Source organism: Panulirus ornatus, chromosome 2 (genome assembly GCF_036320965.1).
Source record: "Panulirus ornatus isolate Po-2019 chromosome 2, ASM3632096v1, whole genome shotgun sequence".
Lineage (NCBI taxonomy): Eukaryota > Metazoa > Arthropoda > Malacostraca > Decapoda > Palinuridae > Panulirus > Panulirus ornatus.
In genome coordinates, this window is record NC_092225.1 from 37,589,830 (window position 1) to 37,610,783 (window position 20,954).

At 46.4% G+C, this 20,954-nt stretch overlaps 1 long non-coding RNA gene across 1 annotated transcript in view; it reads right to left on the minus strand.

Moving 5' to 3' along the window:
* Positions 1 to 18,286: 18,286 nt before the first annotated feature.
* Positions 18,287 to 20,954, minus strand: part of LOC139752733 (uncharacterized) — a 31,742-nt gene continuing 29,074 nt past the window's right edge. The window contains exons 2-3 of the long non-coding RNA XR_011713571.1: positions 19,140 to 19,239; positions 18,287 to 18,405 (exon numbers count right to left, since the gene is read on the minus strand). This is a non-coding gene — a long non-coding RNA (uncharacterized lncRNA). The remainder of the gene's footprint in view (positions 18,406 to 19,139; positions 19,240 to 20,954) is intronic.

A 20,954-nucleotide genomic window follows, 5' to 3' on the forward strand; every position in this document is an offset into this window, starting at 1 on the left:
CAGCAACAATTACAGTTGTGACCCAGCTGACCACAGAGACCATTAGTTGTGACCAAGCTGACCAATAGCGAACATTAAACACAGCGACCATTACAGTTGTGACAAGCTTACTCCATCGACCATTACAGTTGTATCCCAGTAATGTGACCCAGCTTACCACAACGACCATTACTGTTTTGCCCCAGCTGACCAGAGAGACCATTACAGTTCTAACAGAGCTGACCACAGTGATCATTACAGTTCTGACCCAGCTGAACAATTCGACCATTAGAGCTGTGACCCTGCAGACGATAGCGACCATTACAGTTGTGACCCATCTGACCGTAGCGACCACTGCAGTTGTGACCCTGCAGACCAAAGCGACCATTACAGTTGTGACCCAGCTGACCAGAGAGACCATTACAGTTCTGACAGAGCTGACCACAGTGATCATTACAGTTCTGACCCAGCTGAACAATTCGACCATTAGAGCTGTGACCCTGCAGACGATAGCGACCATTACAGTTGTGACCTATCTGACCGTAGCGACCATTGCAGTTGTGACTCTGCAGACCAAAGCGACCATTACAGTTGTGACCCAGCTGACCCAAGCGACCATTATAGTTGTGACCCAGTATACCACAGCGACCATTTCAGTTGTGACTACACCGTCCATTAGAGTTGTGACCCAGCTGACCACAGCAACCGTAACTGCTGTGATCCAGCAGACCACAACGACCAATACAGTTGTGATCCAGCTGAACACAGCGATCATTACTGTTGTGACCCAGCTGACTACAGCGAACATTACAGTTGTGACCCAGCTGACTAGAGCGACCATTACGGTTGTGACCAAGCTGACAGAGCAAATATTAAAAATGTGTCCCGGCTGACCACAGCAACAATTACAATTGTGTCCCAGCTTCCCAAAGCGACAATTACAGTTGTGACCAGCTGACCAAAGTGACTATTACAGGTTATAACCAAGCAAACCACAGCGACCATTACAGGTGTGATCCAGCAAATTACTGCGACCATTACATTTGTGGCCCTGCTGACCACACCGACCATTACAGCTGTTGCCCTCGTGACCAGAGCGACCATTACAGCTGTGGCACAGCAGAACATAACAACCACTACAGGTGTGTCCCAGCTGACCATAACGACCATTACAGTTGTGACCCAGTAGACTACAGCTACCATTACAATTGTAACCCAGATGATCACGGCGACCATGACCATTACAGTTGTGACTCAACTGTACAGAGCGACCATTACAGATGTGACCAAGATGAACACAGCGACCATTACAGGTGTGGCCCAGCTTACCCCATCTACCAATACAGTCGTGCCCCAGCTGACCAGAGCGACCATTACAGTTGTGACCCAGCTAACGAAAGCGACCCTTACTGTTGTGTCCCAGCTGACCACAGCAACTATTACAATTGTGACCAAGCTGACCTTACAGACCATTACAGTTGTGACCCAGCTAACCAGAGCGACCATTACAGCTATGACCAAAATGACCACAGCGACCATTACAGTTGTGACCAGCTGACCACAGCGAAATTTACTGTTATGACCCAGCTGACCACAACGACCATTACAGTTGTATCCCAGCTGACCACAGAGACCATTACAGCTGTGACCAAGCAGACGACAGCGACCATTACAGTTGTGACCCACCTGACCATAGCGACCAATAGAGTTGTGACTCAGCAGACGACAGCGAACATTACAGTTGTGACCCATCTGACCCAAGCGACCATTATAGTTGTGACCCAGCAGACCACAGAGACCATCTCAGTCGTGAACCAGCTGACCAACCGTCCATTACAGTTGTGACCAGCTGACCATAGCGACCATTACTGCTGTGACCAAGCAGACTACAGCGACCATTACAGTTGAGACCCAGTTGAACACAGCGATCATTACATTTGTGACCCAGCTGACCAGAGCGACCATGACAGTGGTGACCCAGCCGACCACAGCGACCATTACAGTTCTGACTCAGATGACCACAGCGACCATTTCAGTTGTGACCCAGATGACCACAGCGACGATTACAGTTGTGACCAAGCTGACCACAGGACCAATTACAATTGTGACTCAACTTCAAAAAAGCGACAATTACAGTTATGACCCGCTGACCAAAGTGACCATTACAGTTATGACCCAGCAGACCATAGCGATCATTACAGTTGTGAACCAGCAGACTAGAGCGACCATTACATTTGTGGCCCAGCTGACCACACCGACCATTATAGCTGTGACTCACCTGACTACAGCCACCATTACAGCTGTGGCCCAGCAGAACATAACAACCACTACAGTTGTGTCCCAGCTGACCACAGAGACCATTACAGTTGTGAGCTGGCAGACTACAGCGACTATTACAACTGTAACCCAGCTGACCACGGCGACCATTACAGCTGTGACAGCTGACCAGAGCGACAATTACAGATGTGACCCAGATGAACACAGTGACCATTACAGTTGTGACCCAGCTTATCCCATCGACCATTACAGTTGTACCCCAGCTGACCAGAGCGACCATCAGAGTTGGGACCCAGCTGATCAGAGCGACCCTTACTGTAGTGTCCCAGCTGACCAGAGCGACCATCAGAGTTGGGACCCAGCTGATCAGAGCGACCCTTACTGTAGTGTCCCAGCTGACCACAGTAACCAGTATAGTTGAGACCCAGCAGAATATACCAACCGTTACACTTGTGACCCAGCTGACCACAGGGACCATTACATTTGTGACTCAGCTGAAGACAGCGACCATTCGGTTGTGACCAAGCTGACCTTAGAGACTATTACAGTTGAGATAGCTAACCAGAGCGACCATTACACTTATGACCCAGATGACCACACCGACCATTACGGTTGTGACCCAGCTGACCACAGCGACCATTACAGTTGTGACCCAGCTGACCACAGCAAAATTTACAGTTGTGACCCAGTTGATCACAACGACCATTACAGTTGTATCCCAGCTGATCACAGAGACCATTACAGTTGTGACCCAGTTGACCACAGAGACATTTACAGCTGTGACCCACATGACCACAGTGACCATTACAATTGTGACCTAGAAGACCACAACGACCATCACAGTTGTGACCCAGCTGACCACAGCGACCATTACAAGTCTGACCCAGCTGACCACAATGACCATTACAGCTTTGACTCAGCAGACCACGGCGACCATTACAATTATGAACTAGCTGACCATGGCGACCATTATAGTTGTGACCCAGCTGACCAGAGCGACTATTACAGTTGTGAGTCATCTGACCACACCGACCATTGCAAAAGTGACCCATCTGACCATAGGGACCATTAAAGCTTTGACCCAGCAGACCACAGCGACCATTACAATTGTGACCTAGCTGGCCATAGCGACCATTACAGATGTGACCTGATAGACCACAGCGAACATTACAATTGTGACCAAGCTGACCACAGCGACCATTACAATTGTCACCCAGCTGACCACAGCAACCATTAGAGTTGTGACCCAGCTGACCCCAGCGACCATTAAAGTTGTGACCCAGTTGATCACAGCATCATTTACAACTGTAACCCACCTGACCACAGTGACCATTACAGTTGTGACCTAACAGACCGAGGCGACCATTAGAGTTATGACCCAGCCCTACCAGAGCGACATTTACAGTTGTGACCCATTTGACCACAGCGGCATTTGCCACTGTGACCCATATAACCACATTGACCATTACATTTGTGACACAGGAAACCAGAACGACCATTACAGCTGTGACCCAGCTGACCACAACGACCATTACAGATGTGACTCAGCTGAACCCAAAGACAATCACAGATGTGACCCAGTTGACCACAGCGACGTTTACAGTTGTGACCCAAATGAACACAGTGACCATTATAATTGTGACCGAGCAGACCACAGCGACCATTACAGTTGTGACCCAGTTGAGCACAGCGAAATTTGAATTTGTGACCCACTTGACCACAACGTCCATTACAGATGTGACCCAGCTGACCACAGACACCATTAGAATTGAGACCCAGTTGACCACAACGACATTTACAGTTGTCACCCAAACGACCACAGTGACCATTACAATTGTGACCCAGCAGAGCACAGCGACCATTACAGTTGTGACCCAGCTGATCACAGCAACCATTACAAGTCTGACCCAGCTAACCACAGTGACCATTACACCTTTAAACCAGCAGACCACGTCGATTATTACAATTGTGACCTAGCTGACCATAACGACCATTACAGGTTTGACTCAGCAGACCACAGCGACCATTACAGTTATGACTCATCTGACCACGGCGACCATGACAACTGTAACACCAGCTGACCAGAACGACCATTACAGTTATGATCCAGCTGACCCCCAGTGACCATTACAGTTGTGACCCACCTAACCACAGTAACCATTACAGTTGTGACCCAGCAGACCACGGCGCCCATTAGTGTTGTGACCCATCTGACCACAGCGACTTTTACAGTTGTGATCCACTTGACCACAGCGACATTTACAGCTTTGACCCAGATGACCACAGTGACCATTACATTTGTGACACAGCAAACCAGAACGACCATTACAGCTGTGACCCTGCTGACCATAGAGCCAATTGCAGTTGTGGACCAGTTGACCACAGCGACATTTACAGTTGTGACCCAAATGAACACAGTGACCATTACAATTGTGACCAAGCACACCACAGCGACCATTACAGTTGTGACCCAGCTGACCACACCAAAATTACAAGTCTGAGCCAGCTGACCTCAGAGACCATAACAGCTGTGACAAAGCAGACCACAGCGACCATTACAGTCGTGACGCTGCTGACCACAGCGACCATTAGAGTCCTGACCCAGCTGACCACAGCGACCATTACAGTTCTGACCCAGCTGACAACAAGGACCATTACAGTTCTGACCCGGCTGACCACAGTCATCATTACAGTTTTAACCAAGCTGACCACAGCGACCATTACAATCTTGACCCAGCTGACCACAGCGATCATTGCAGTTGTGACCCAGCAGACCACAGCGACCATTACAGTTATGACCCAGCTGAATATAGCGACCATTACAAATGTGACCCAGCTGACCACAGGGACCATTACAATCTTGACCCAGCTGACCACAGCGATCATTGCAGTTGTGACCCAGCAGACCACAGCGACCATTACAGTTATGACCCAGCTGAATATAGCGACCATTACAAATGTGACCCATCTGATCACAGAGAGCATTACAAAGATGACCCACCTGACCACAGTAACCATTACAGTTGCGACTCAGGTGACCAGAGCGACTGTTACAATTGTGACCAAGCTGAGCAGAGCGACCATTACTGTTTTGACCCATCTAACCGCACCGACCATTGTAGATGTGACCCAGCTGACCACAGCGACCATTACAGGTGTGACGCAGCTGAACAGAACGACCATTACAATTGTGACCCAGCTGACCACAGCAACCATTACAAGTCTGACCCAGATAACCACAGTGACCATTACACCTTTAAACCAACAGACCAGTCGATTATTACAATTGTGACCTAGCTGACCATAACGACCATTACAGGTTTGACTCAGCAGACCACAGCGACCATTACATTTATGACCCATCTGACCACGGCGACCATGACAACTGTAACACCAGCTGACCAGAGAGACCATTACAGTTGTGATCCAGCTGACCCCAATTGACCATTACAGTTATGACCCAGATGACCACAGCATCATTTACAGTTGTGACCTACCTAACCACAGTGACCATTACAGTTGTGACCCAGCAGACCAAGGCAACCATTAGAGTTGTGACCCAGCCTACCATAGCGACATTTACAGTTGTGACCCATTTGACCACAGCGGCATTTGCAGCTGTGACCCAGATGACCACAGTGACCATTACATTTGTGACACAGGAATCAAGAGCGACCATTACAGCTGTGACCCAGCTGACCACAACGACCATTACAGTTGTGACTCAGCTGACCTCAAAGACAATTATAGTTGTGACCCAGTTGATCACAGCGACATTTACAGTTGTGACCCAAATGAACAGTGTGACCATTAAAATTGTGACCAAGCAGACCACAGCAGCCATTACAGTTGTGACCCAGCTGACTACAGCGACCATTACAGTTGTGACCCAGCTGTCCATAGAGACCATTATGGTTGTGACCCAGCGGACCACACCTACCATTACAGTTATGACCCTGATGACCACAGCGCCCAACAGTTGTGACCCAGATGACCCCAGCGACCATTAAAGCTGTGACCCAGTTGACCAAAGCAATATATACAGTTGTGACCAAGTTGACCACAGTGACCATTACAGTTGTGACCCAGCAGACCACAGCGACCATTACAGTCGTGACGCAGCTGACTACAGCGACCATTAGAGTTCTGACCCAGCTGACCACCGCAACCATTACAGTTCTGACCCAGCTGACCACAGCGACCATTACAGTTCTGACTCAGCTGACCACAGTAATCATTACAGTTCTGACCAAGCTGACCACAGAGATCATTACAGGTTTGACCCAGCTGACCACAGCGATCACTACAGTTGTGACCCAGGAGACCACAGCATCCATTACAGTTATGACCCAGCTGAATATAGCGACCATTACAAATGTGACCCAGCTGACCACAGGGACCATTACAGAGATGACCCACCTGACCACAGTAACCATTACAGTTGAGACCCAGGTGACCAGAGCGACTATTACAATTGTGACCCAGCTGAGCAGAGCGCCCATTACAGTTTTCACCTATCTGACCGCACCGACCATTGCAGATCTGACCCAGCTGACCACAGCGACCATTACAGTTGTGACCCAGCTGACCACAACGATCATTTCATTTGTGAACGAGCTTACCACAGCGACCATTACAGTTGTCCTCCGGCTGACCAGAGCGACCTTTACAGTTGTGACCCAGCTGAACAGAGACCATTAGAATTGTGAACCAGTTGACCAGAGTGACATTTACAGTTGTAACCCAAATGACCACAGTGACCATTACAATTATGACCAAGCAAACCACAGAAAACATTACAGTTGTGACCCAGCTGACCACAGCGACCATTACAAGTCTGACCCAGCTGGCCATAGCGACCATCACACCTTTAAACCAGCAGACGACATCAATCATTACTTTTGTGACCTAGCTGACCATAGCGACCAATACAGTTTTGACTCAGCAGACCACAGCAACCATTACAGTTGTGGCCTAGCTGACCACGGCGACCATGACAATTTTAACACCAGCTGACCAGAGCGACACAGTTGTGACCCAGCTGACCTCAGCGACCATTACTGTTGTGACCAAGTTGATCACAGCATCATTTACAATTGTGACCACCTGACCACAGTGACCATTACAGTTTACCACAGCGGCATTTGCAACTGTGACCCAGATGACCACAGTGACCATTACGTTTGTGACACAGGAAACCAGAGCGACCATTACAGCTGTGACCCAGCTGACCACAACGACCATTACAGTTGTGACTCAGCTGACCCCAAAGACAATTACTGTTGTGACCCATTTGACCACAGCGACATTTACAGTTGTGACCCAAATGAACACAGTGACCATTACAATTGTGACCAAGCAGACCACAGCGACCATTACAGTTGTGACCCAGCTGAGCAGAGCGACCATTACTGTTTTGACCCATCTGACCGCACCGACCATTACAGATGTGACCCAGCTGACCATAGCGACCATTATAGTTGTGACACAGGAGACCACAGCAACTATTACAGTTGTGACCCAGCTGACCTAAGAGACCATTATAGTTGTGACCCAGCTAACCAGAGCGATTATTACAGTTGTGAACCAGTTCGCCATAGCTACCATTACACTTGTGACCCAGTCGTCTACAGCGACATTTAAAATTGTGACCAAAAAGACCACTGTGACCAATAAAGTTGTGACCCAGCAGACCACAACGACCATTTCAGTTGTGACCCAGCTGACCTCACTGATCATTATAGTTCTGACCCAGCTGACCACAGCGTCCTTTACAGTTCTAACCCAGCTGTTTCCAGCGACCATTACAGCTGTGACCCAGCAGACCACAGCGACCATTATAGTTGCGACCCACCTGACCTCAGCGACCATTATAGTTATGACCGAGCTGACCACAGTTGTGACCTAGCTGACCACAGCGACCATTACAGTTGTGACCCAGCTGACCACAGCGACCATTACAGTTTTGACCAAGCTGACCACAGCGACATTTACAGTTGTGAACAGCTGACCGAAGTGACCATCACAGTTATGACCTGGGAGACCACAGCGACCATTACAGTTGTGACCCAGCAGACCACAGCGACCATTAAAGTTGAGGCCCAGCCAACCACACCGACTATTACAGCTCTGAACCACCTGACCACAAAGACCATTACAGCTGTCGCCCAGCAGACCACAGCAACCGTTACAGTAGTGTCCCAGATGACCACAACGAAGAATACAATTTTGACCTAGCAGACTACAGCAACCATTACAATTGTGACCCAGCTGACCACGGCTACCATTACAGTTGTGATTCAACTTTCCAGAGCGATCACTACATATGTGACCCAACTGAACAAAGCGACCATTACAGTTGTGACCCAACTTACTCCAGCGACCATAAAAGTTGTGCCCCAGCTGACCAGAGCGACCATTACATTTGTGACCCAGCTGACCACAACGACTCTTACTGTTGTGACCCAGCTGACCATAGTGACCATTAGAGTTGTGACCCAGCTGACCATAGTGACCATTAGAGTTGTGACCCAGCCGAATAAGTAACCATTACAGTTGTGACCCAGCTTATCACAGTGACCATTACTGTTGTGATCCAACTGACCTCAGCGACCATTAAAGATGTGACCCAGCAGACTACAGCGACCTTTACAATTGTGACCCAGCTGACCAAGGCAACCATTACAGTTGTGACCAGCTGACCACAGCAACCATTACAGTTATGACCCATCTGACCACAGAGACCATTATGATTGTGACCCAGCTGACCACAGCGACCGTTATAGTTGTTACCCAATTGACCACAACGACCATTACAATTGTGACCAGCTGAACACAGCGACCATTACAGTTGTGACCCAGTTGACCACACCGATATTTACAGTTGTGACCGAAATGAACACAGTGACCATTACAGTTGTGACCCAGTAGACCGCAGTGACCATTACAGTTATGACCAAGCTGACCACAGCGAAAATTACAAGTCTGACCCAACTAACCACAGCAACAATTACAGCTGTGACCCCCAGACCACAGCAACCATTACAATTGTGACCTAGCTGACAATAACGACCATCACAGTTGTGACCCAGCAGACCACAAGGACCATTAAAGTTGTGAACCAGCTGCCCAGGGCGACCATTACGGGTGTGACCCACCCGACCAGAGCAACCATTACAGTTATGACACATCTGACCACAGCAACCATTATAATTGTGACCCAGCTGACCACATTGACCGTTATAGTTGTTACCCAGTTGACCACAACGACCATTACAATTGTGACCCAGCTGAACACAGCGACCATTACAGTTGTGACCCAGTTGACCACACCGACATTTACAGTTGTGACCGAAATGAACACAGTGGCCATTACAATTGTGACCCAGTAGACCGCAGTGACCATTACAGTTATGTCCCAGCTGACCACAGCGAAAATTACAAGTCTTACCCAGCTAACCACATCAACAATTACAGCTGTGACCCCCAGACCACAGCAGCCATTACAATTGTGACCTAGCTGACCATAGCGACCATCACAGTTGTGACCCAGCAGACCACAAGGATCATTAAAGTTGTGAACCAGCTGCCCAGGCCGACCATTACGGTTGTCACCCAGCTGACCACACCAACAATTACAATTGTGACCCAGCTGACCCCAGCGACCATTACAGTTGTGACCTAGTTGACTACAGCAATATTTCCAATTGTGACCAAGCTGAGCAAAGTGTCAATTACAGTTGTGACCCAGCAGACCAGAGCGACCATTACAATTATGACGCATCTGGCCAAAGCGACCATTAGTCTTCTGATCCAGCTGACCGCAGCGACCATTACAGTTCTGACCCAGCTGACCACAGGGACCAAAACAGCTGTGAACCAGCTGAACACAGCGACCATTAAAGATGCGACCCAGCTGACCACAGCGACCCTTACAAATGTCACCCAGCAGACCACAGCAATCATTTCAGCTATGACCCAGCAGACCACAGCGACAGTCACAGTTATGACCCAGCTGACCCGAGCGACCATTACACTTGTGACCCAACTGACCACACCGATCATTGCACATTGGACCCCGCTGACCAGAGCGACCATTACAGTTGTGACGCTGCTGACCAGAGCGACCATTAGAGTTCTAAATCAGCTGACCACCGCGATCATTACAGTTCTGACCCAGCTAACCAAGGCAACTATTACAGTTGTGACCCAGCTGGCCATAGAGACCATTATAGTTGTGACCCAGCTGACCACAGCGACCATTACAGTTGTGACCCAGATGACCACAGCGATCATTACAGTTGTGACCCAACAGACTAGAGCGACCATTACAGTTGTAACTCAGCTGACCATTGCGACCGTTACAGTTATGAACCAGTTGACCACACCGACCATTACAGTTGTGACCCAGTTGACCACATCGACATTTAAAGTTGTTTTCCAGATAACCACAGTGACAATTACAATTGTGACATAGCAGACGACATCGACCATTACAGTTGTGACCCATCTGACCACAGCGACCATTACAGCTGTAACCCAGCAGACCTAAGCGACCATTATAGTTGTCACAAAGCTGACCACAGACAATTACACTTATGACCCAGCAGACCATAGTGACCATTACAGTTGCGACACTGCTGACCACGGCGACTATTAGAATTGTGACCCAGCTGACCACGACGACTATTAGAGTTGTGACCCATTTGACCACAACGACATTTACGGTTGTGACCCAGTTGACCAGAGTGACCATTAAAATTGTGACCCAGCAGACAGTGATCATTGCAGTTGTGACCCAGCAGACCAAGGTGCGACCATTACAGTTCTTACCCAGCTGCGCACAGCGACCATTACAGCTGTAACCCAGGAGACCACAGCAAACATTATAGCTGTGACCCAGTTGACCCAAGTGACCATTACATTTGTGACCCAGCCGACCAGAGCGATCATTACAGTTGTGAGCCAGCTGATTACAGCGAACATTGCAGTTATGACCCAGACGACCACAACGACCATTAAAGTTGAGACCCAGCCAACCAAGGCAACCATTACAGTTGTGACCCAGCTGACCATAGAGACCAATATAGTTGTGACCCAACTGACCAGAGCGACCTTTACAGTTGTGACCCAGGTGACCTCAGCGACCATTACAGTCATGACCCAGCTAACCACAGCGACCATTGCTGTTGTGTCCACGCTGACCACGGCGACCATTAAAGTTGTGACCCAGGTGACCACATATACCATTAGACTTGTGACCCATCTGACCACAGTGACCATTACAGTTGTGATCAAACTGACCACAGCGATGATTTCAGTTGTGACCAGCTGACTAAAGAGACCATTATAGTTATGACCCAGCAGATCACAGCGACCATTACAGTTGTGATCCAGCAGACCACAGCGACCATTACAGTTGTGGCCCAGCCAACCACAACGACCATTACAGCTGTGACCCATCTGACCACGGCGACCATTAAAGCTGTGGCCCAGCAGACCACAGCAACCGTTACAGTTGTGTCCCTGCTGACCATGCTGACCACAGCGAAGAATGCAGTTGTGACCCAGCAGGCTACAGCGACCACTATAATTGTGACCCAGCTGACCACGGCAACCATTAAAGTTGTGACTCAACTGTCCAGAGCGACCATTATATATGTGACCCAGCTGAGCAAAGCGACCATTACAGTTGTGACCCAGCTGAATATAGCGTCCGTTACAGTTGTGACCCAGCTGGCCGCAGGGATCGTTACATTCGTGACCCAGCTGACCAGAGCGATCATTACTGTTATGACTCATCTGACCACACCGACCATTGCAGATGTGACGCAGCTGACCAAAGCGAACATTACAGTTGTGATCCAGCTGACCATAGTGACCATTATAGTTGTGACTCAGCAGACCACAGGGACCATTACGATAGTAAACCAGCTGACCAAATTGACCATTAAAGTTGTGACCAGCTGACCACAGCGACCATTAATGTTGTGTCCCAACTGACCACACTAACCATTACAGTTGTCACCCAGATGACCATAGCGACCATTACAGTTGTAAACCAGCTGAATGGAGTAACCATTACAGTTATGACCCATCCAACCACAGCAACCATTTCATTTGTGACTCAGCTGACCATAGCGACCACTACACTTGTGACCCAGGTAGCCATAGCGACCATCACAGTTGTGACCAAGCTGACCACAGTGAACATTAAAGATGTGATCCAGCTAACCACAGCGACCATTAGAGTTGTGATCAAGCTTACCACAGCCATCATTGCAGTTGTGACCCAGGTGACCAAAGCGACCATTACAATTCTGACCCAGTTAACCACAGTGATCGTTACAACTGTGACCCAGCAAACGACAACGACCATTACAGTTGTGACCCAGTCGACCACAGCAACATTTACAGTTGTGACCTAGCTGACCATAGTGACCATTATAGTTGTGACTCAGCTGACGACAGCGACCATTATAGTTCTGACCCAGCTGACCACAGCGACCATTACAGCTGTAACCCAGCAGAACACAACGACCATTATAGCTGTAACCCAGCAGACCACAGCTACCATAATAGATGTCACAAAGCTGATCACTCTTACAATTACAGTTGTGACCCAGCAGACCATAGTGACCATTACATTTATGACCTTGCTGACCACGGCCACCATTAAAGTTGTGACCCAGCTGACCAAAGTGACCACTACAGTAGTGACCCAGCTGACCACACCGACCATTACTGTTGTGACCCAGTGGACAACAGCAGCATTTACAGATATGACAAAGCTGACCAGAGTGACCATTAGAGTTGTGACCCAGCAGACCATAGCGACCATTACAGTTCTGACCCAGCTGACCACAGCGACTATGAAAATGTTGACCCAGCTGACCATAGCGTTTATTACAGTTGTGACTTGCTGACCAAACCTACTATTACAGTTGCAACCCAGCTGAGTATAGCGACCATTACAAATGTGACCCAGCTGAACATAGCGACCATTACAGTTGTTACCCAGCTGACCACAGGGACCATTACATTCGTGAACCAGCTGACCATAGCCACCATTAGAGTTGCGACCCAGCTGACCAAAGCGACCATTACAGTTGTGACCCAACTGACTACAGCAACATGTACCGTTGATACCAAGTTGACCACTGCACCATTTACATTTGTGACCCAGCTGACCAGAGTGACTATTAGAGTTGTGACCCAGCAGACCATAGCGACCATTACAGTTCTGACCCTGCTGACCATAGCGATCAGAAAAATGTTGACCCAGCCGACCCCAGCGATTATTACGTCTGTGACCTGCTGACCACACCTACCATTACAATTGTGACCCAGCTGAAAATAGCGACCATTAAAGTTGCGACCTAGCTGACCAGAGCGACCATTATAGTTGTGACCCATTTACCCAAAGCGACACTTACAGTTGTTACACAAATGACCACAGTGACCATTACAATTCTGACCCAGACCACAGCGACCATTTCAGTTGTGACCCAACTGACGCGAGCAACCATTACAGTTCTGACCCAGTTGACCACAGCGACATTTACAGTTGTTTCCCCGATGACCACAGTGACCATTACAGTTTTGACTCAGCAGACCACAGCGACCGTTATGTTTGTGACCTAGCTGACCACAGTGACCATTACAGTTCAGACCCAGCCGCCCACAGCGACTATTACAGCTGTAACCCAGCAGATCACAGCGACCATTACAGTTGTCACAAAGCTGGCCACACGAGAATTACAGTTGTGACCCAACAGACCATAGTGACCAATACATTTATGACCCAGCTGACCACAGCGACCATTAGAGTTGTGTCCCAGCTGACCAAAGCGACCATTACAGTAGTGACCCAACTGACCACACCGACCATTACTGTTGTGACCCAGTTGACCACAGCAACATTTACAGTTGTGATCCAACTGACCAGAGTGACCATTATAGTTGTGACCCAGCAGACCACAGCGACCATTACATTCGTGACCCAGCTGACTACAGCGACCAATACAGTTGCGATCCAGCTGACCACAGTGACCATTACCATTGTGACCCAGCTGGCAAGAGCGACCATTACTGTTGTGACCCATCTGACCACACCGACGATTGCAGATATGAACCAGCTGACAACAACGGCCATTACAGTTGTGACCCAGCTGATTACATAGACCATTACAGTTCTGACCCAGCTGACCACAGCGACTATTACACTTCTGACCCACTTGAACACAGCAACCATTACAGCTGTAACCCAGGAGACCACAGCGACCATCATAGTTGTCATTAAGCTGACCACACCGAGAATTACAGTTGTGATCCAACAGACCATAGTGACCATTACAGTTGTGTCCAGCCGACCACGGCGAGCATTAGAGTTGTGACCAGCTGACCATAGCGAACATTACAGTTTTGACCCAGATGACCACAGCAACCATTAGAATTGTGACCCAGTTGACCACAGGAACATCTACAGTTGTGACCAAACTGACCAGACTGAGCATTATAATTGTGATCCAGCAGACCACAGCGAATGTTACAGTTCTGACCCAGCTGACCACAGCGACCATTAAAATTCTGACCCAGCTGAATATGGCGACCAATAAAATTGTGACCCAACTAAATATAGCGACCATTTCAGTTGTGACCTAGCTGACCACAGAGACCATTACAGTTGTGACCCAGCTGACCATAGGGACCCATACACTCGTGACCCAGCTGACCACAGCCATCATTATAGCTGCGACCCAGCTGACCGCAGCGATTATTACCTTTGTGACCCAGGTGGCCAGAGTGACCATTACTGTTGTGGCCTATCTGACCACACCGACCGTTGTAGATGTGACCCAGCTGACCACAGCGACCACTACAGTTGTGATCCAGCTGACCACAGCGGCCATTACAGTTGTATCTGAACTGCTCACACTAACAATTACAGTTTTCACCCAGCTGACCACAGCGATCATTATAGATGTGAACCAGCTGAATGCAGCAACCGTTACAGTTGTGACCTACTTGACCACAGCGACCATTTCAGTTGTGATTGAGCTGACCATAGCGACCACTACAGTTGTTACCCAGCTGGCCACAGCGATCATTAAAGTTGTGACCAAGCTGACCACAGTTAATATTTAAGGTGTGACCCACCTGACCACAGCGAACATTAGAGTTGTCTTCAAGTTTACCACAGCGACCATTATAGTTGTGATCCAACAGAACACAGTGACCATTACAGTTGTGACTTAGAGTTGTGACCAGCTGACCACAGCGACCATTACAGTCTTGACCCAGCAGACCACAGCGTCCATAAATGTTGTGACCCAGTTCACCACAGCAACATAAACAGTTGTGACCCAGCTGACCACAGTGACCATTACAGTTATGACCCAGTAGACCACAGCGATCATTACAATTATGACCTAGCTGACTAGAGCGACCATTACAGTTGTAACCCATCTGACCACACCGACCATTGCAGATGTGACCCAGCTGACCACAGTGACCATTACAGTTGTGACCTAGCTGACCACAGCGACCATTATAGTTGTGACCCAGCTGACCACACCAATTATTAAAGTTGTGACCAAGCTGACCTCAGCGACCATTGCAGTTGTGACCCAGTTGACCACAGCAACATTTACAGTTGTGGTTCAGCTGACAACAGTGACCATTACAGTTGTGACCCAGCAGACCACAGCGACCATTACAGTTCTGACACAGCTGACCACGGCGACCATTACATTTCTGACACAGCTGACCACAGCGACCATTACAGTTCTGACCCTGCTGACCACACCTACCAATACAGTCGTGACCCAGCTGAATATAGCGACCATTACAGTTGTGACCTAGCTGACCATAGGGACCATTACAGTCGTGACCCCGCTGACTACAGCAACTATTACAGTTGCGACCCAGCTGACCACAGCGATCATTACAATTGTGACCCAGCTGTCCAGAGCGACCATTACAGTTGTGACCCATCTGACCACACCGACCATTGGAGATGTGACTCAGCTGACTACAGCGACATTACAGTTGTGACCCAGCTGACCACAACGTCCATTACAAGTGTGACCCAGCTTTCCCCAGCGACCATTACAGTTGCGACCCAGTTGACCACAGCGACCACTAGAGTTGTGACCCAGTTAACCCGCATTATACAATTAGACTATTTTCCATGACCAGACAAGGGTCCCAAAATCACTATGTACCAACCCGTGATGTACACTCATAAGAGTTGTCCTGTATCCACTGTTGAGTCTTTAACACTCCATGAATATGTTCACAGGTAGGCAAGCAGAAAGTTGAACTGTAATAGCTTAACTGTAACACAACCAACATGAAAAGGTCATCACTCATGTACGCTATAGATTGCATGATATATGCCAGTACGGTAGTACTACAGTTCAGAAGGTACATATTTACCAGTGAATGCACACTATATGTCAACGCAAAGTTGATGCAGTCAACCATGTAACTTCACATCGCTTGAACGTTGAAATACGATCACTTCTAAATGTATGTCGTTAAACCATAAGATTTGTTTAGTAAAACTTCCTCTAATATGTAGACAAACCTCACTCCGGAGCTTATCCAAAAAAGTTGAAGTATCGAGCTCCAGCTTGATCTCCAGCTCCAGCTTGATCTCCAGCCCCAGCTTGATCTCCAGCCCCAGCTTGATCTCCAGCCCCAGCTTGATCTCCAGCCCCAGCTTGATCTCCAGCCCCAGCTTGATCTCCAGCCCCAGCTTGATCTCCAGCCCCAGCTTGATCTCCAGCCACAGCTTGATCTCCAGCCTCAGCTTGATGATGCAGCCCCAGCTTGATCTCCAGCCCCAGCTTGATCTCCAGCCCCAGCTTGATCTCCAGCCCCAGTTTGATCTTATGTTCTCTTGCGATGAATAACTACATACTACCATGACTTCCTGGGTTCAGTAAAGCGTTCATTATGTTCGAACATTATGACTGACAGATAACTGTGCCAAGTGCAATACAAAGTGTTATGTACATTAACGTGGCATACCATTAAGTTTACCAGATTGCCTTAATAAAGTATATAGCTCTGTGCCAGTTTAACTACATTCATAACATATCTAGTAAAACTGCTTTTTACCTTATTTTATCATATAGATTTGATTTACACATATAAAAGACTACGTCCACGTACAGCTGTATGATGCATGTATTATCTTTCCAGTTTTGCTATGGGTAAATTAGTAAGAAAAAATCACTGAATTTTGTTTCTGTATTTCATGATACATTTTGCATTTATCAATACGTGTTTCATTTATTCCTTATACATCAATACAAACGGTTTTATTAACAGAACAGATTTTCTTCCCTAAAGGAACGAGATAAGCAACTCTTGAACGAATAACGTCATACATGATTTTGATACAGTGTTAACGGGTGCTTGATGCTGATATTAAGAGAGATGCCTCATGGCAACAAGAGCTTTGAAAAAAAAACAAACTAAATTTTCAATGAAAGAAATATTATGAAACAGTTTCCTGGATGAAGTTTGTGTCTCACAGTGTCTACATATTTTGTTGTGGTATATTTCTCTACGTGATGTTCTCCGATATACCGGTGTATCACGGACTCCGCATTTAAGCTGATAATTTTATAAACAGTCTCTGTCTTCTGTAGATCCTCGCATTGTTATTGATATCGGTCATGTATTGACCAAGTCCTCTGGTGGAGCAATGCAGAACTAAGAAGCTCTAAGCCCAGGAAGAGTAGACCAACAGTGTGTCCACCAAGCAGTGACACAAACATTCCCTGAAATCGAAAACGTTCTTTTTTTAAAGAATGGAACATTACTGTCTCCAAGCCATACACGGTATACTAAGAAATAAGAATATGATCAAGGGATACTTTATTAAATCTATTCATTATACGCAATATAAACATATAGTATAAGTGAGGTATATATTACCCAGAGGTTATGAACACTAAGTGAGGTATATATTGTCCAGAAGTTATGAACACTGAGGTGTATATTACCCAGAGGTTATGAACACTAAGTGAGGTGTTGACAGCAATCGTACTTGGAAGATATGAACAAGAAGTGGAGTTGGGCATGTAGGCCTCCGTCCAGTAGTCATAAAGCCCCGCCTGAGTTAGTGAAGTGATTCTGTTAAGGAAAGCAACAATATGTTGATATGATGTAAGCTTTCTACATCATTAATAGAAAGTTTGTACTGTTTTCTGTGTTGAAGTCATCGGTACTATTGTACAGCATAAAATCTGTACAGTAAAATAAACCAAAGATTAAGATCCTTCCACAATGAATATACTATCACTGCTGATGTATATGACGATCCATATCACTGAGTTTTGTCTGACTCTTTCAGTTGTCTGAATTTGTTGGTGACTAAGATGACCGTTTCTATATGCTTCAGATATTAATGTGTTGTTAGTGCTAACATTCTGAAGCACTGTATCATACTCCAAATCTACTGATTTTGGTGATAATGAGAACTTCTTTTCTTCACAGAAGATAAAAAAAGCCAGTAGTTAAGAGATTTTATTACCAGTAATAAATTTCTGAATCATTTCATCATCAGTACTTTTTAGATGATTGTATCTATTAGTGAAATTACTAAATGTTTTCAAAACACCATATATGCTGTTCATGAATTACTAAATATGTCTGTAAAATACTATATATGTTGTCGGTAAATAACTAAATATGTATGTAAAACACCATATATGCTGTCTATAAAGTCTTTTCTTTTGATATTCATCCTGTCAAATATCATTGAAATATCCAATGGAACTCGACGTCCTCTCAAGGAATGAACCGTCACATTAGATTTGTCACATAAGCCTCGTTACGCAGGAACGCCAAATGCATGTTACTCGTACCTCTCGGTCAGGACGGGAACCAAGGGACTGTCCTTCTGGCCAATCATACTGGACATGGCGGGCATAAACCTCTCTCTTGCTATATAGAAGTCACATCTTCCTGTAGGTGAACATGATCATGTGGTCATAACGCTGTTAGAAAGAATTTCATTCAGATATGTCACTAATGCTTGATCCCAGATAACAATATCTCTTAAACTTATACGTCATGCAACTACGATTTTGATTTATGTGAATCTTAAGAAGCAACATTATGTGCCGAAACACTGAAAATTTTACCTTGATAAGACATGAATCCTTATGCGCAAATACAGTACAATTTACGGTTCAGATAAAAAGTAACGTTTTATGTAAATTCCAATAGCTTAGTCCACTGTGGAAGGACATCTGTAAGAGACTGAGGCTTTCATGGTAAAATAAATGAATTGGGTGTTAGTAAAAACACTTGGCTATTTTCTCACATTCAATATGCAACTAAGGTGACCCGTGGACATTCCAACGTACCACATTAAGTAATGTCTTGCATTTACACCAACTGGTCCGAAGTATATTGATTTTTTTCCCTTAGCTACAGTATAACCAGCATAGAGAGGATCATAATAATGCCACAATAGTTAAATGAGTATAAACAAAATAATTCAACAAGATTTGGGTGCAGCTTATATTTCCTAAACTTAAGAATAACAGAAACATGACTTAATCTTATGTTATTGAAATTATCATAATCATTTTCTAAAAGCCAAAATGAGATTGGCCATAAGTTCCCCAATCAAACTTAAGAAAAAACATAACAACGTGTAGGCAGGCTTCGGCAACAGAGCCTGCCTTTGAATAGAAATAGTGAAGAGCTTGTAGATTTGTGTGCTGAAAAAGGACTGGTGATTCGAAATACCTGGTTTGAAAAGAGAGATATACATAAGTATACGTATGTTAAAAAGGAGATATGGCCAGGGGGCGCTATTGGATTACGCGTTAGTTGACAAGCATGCAAAATAGAGACTTTTGCATGCTAATTTGCTGAAAGAGGCAGCTAGAGGGATGTCTGATCACTGTCTTGTGGAGGCAAAGGTGAAGATTTATAGAGGTTTTCAAATAAGAAGAGAGAACGTTAGGGAGAAGAAAGTGGTGAAAAAAGTGAGCTTCGAAAGGAGAATTGTGTGAGGAAGTACCAGGATACATTGAGTGTAGAATGAAAAAAGGGGAGAGCAAATGACGTAAGGAGAGTAGGGGAGGAGTAGAATGTATTTAGGGAAACAGTGATGCTATGTGCAAAAGAAACATGTGGAATAAGAAAGGTGGGAGGTGGGCAGATTAGAAATGGAAGTGAATTGTGAGATGAAGAAGTAAACTTGTTAGTGAAAGAGAAAAGATAGGCGTTTGAACGATGCTTATAAGGAAAGAGTGCAAATGCCTAGGAGATACATAAAAGAAGAATGTGTGGAAGGTAAGAACGTTATCTCGGAAAGGAAAACCGGGTAAGTGTGAAGGAATAGTGGTTCCAACAATGTTGTATGGTTGTGAAGCTATAAATAAGGGTGTTCGGAGGAGCGTGTATGTATTGGAAATGAAAATTTTGAAGACAATATGTGGTGTTTGGTGGTTTGATCAAGTAAGTAATGAAAGGGTAAGAGAAATGTGTGGTAATAAAAAGTTTGGTTGAGAAAGCAGAAGAGGGTGTGTTAAATGGTTGAGTCACATGGAGAGAATGAGTGAGGAAAGATTGACAAAGAGGATATATGTCTCACATGTGGGGGGAACAAGGAGGGACGGGAGACCAAATTGGGGTAGAAGGAAGGAGTGAAAAGGATTTTGAGC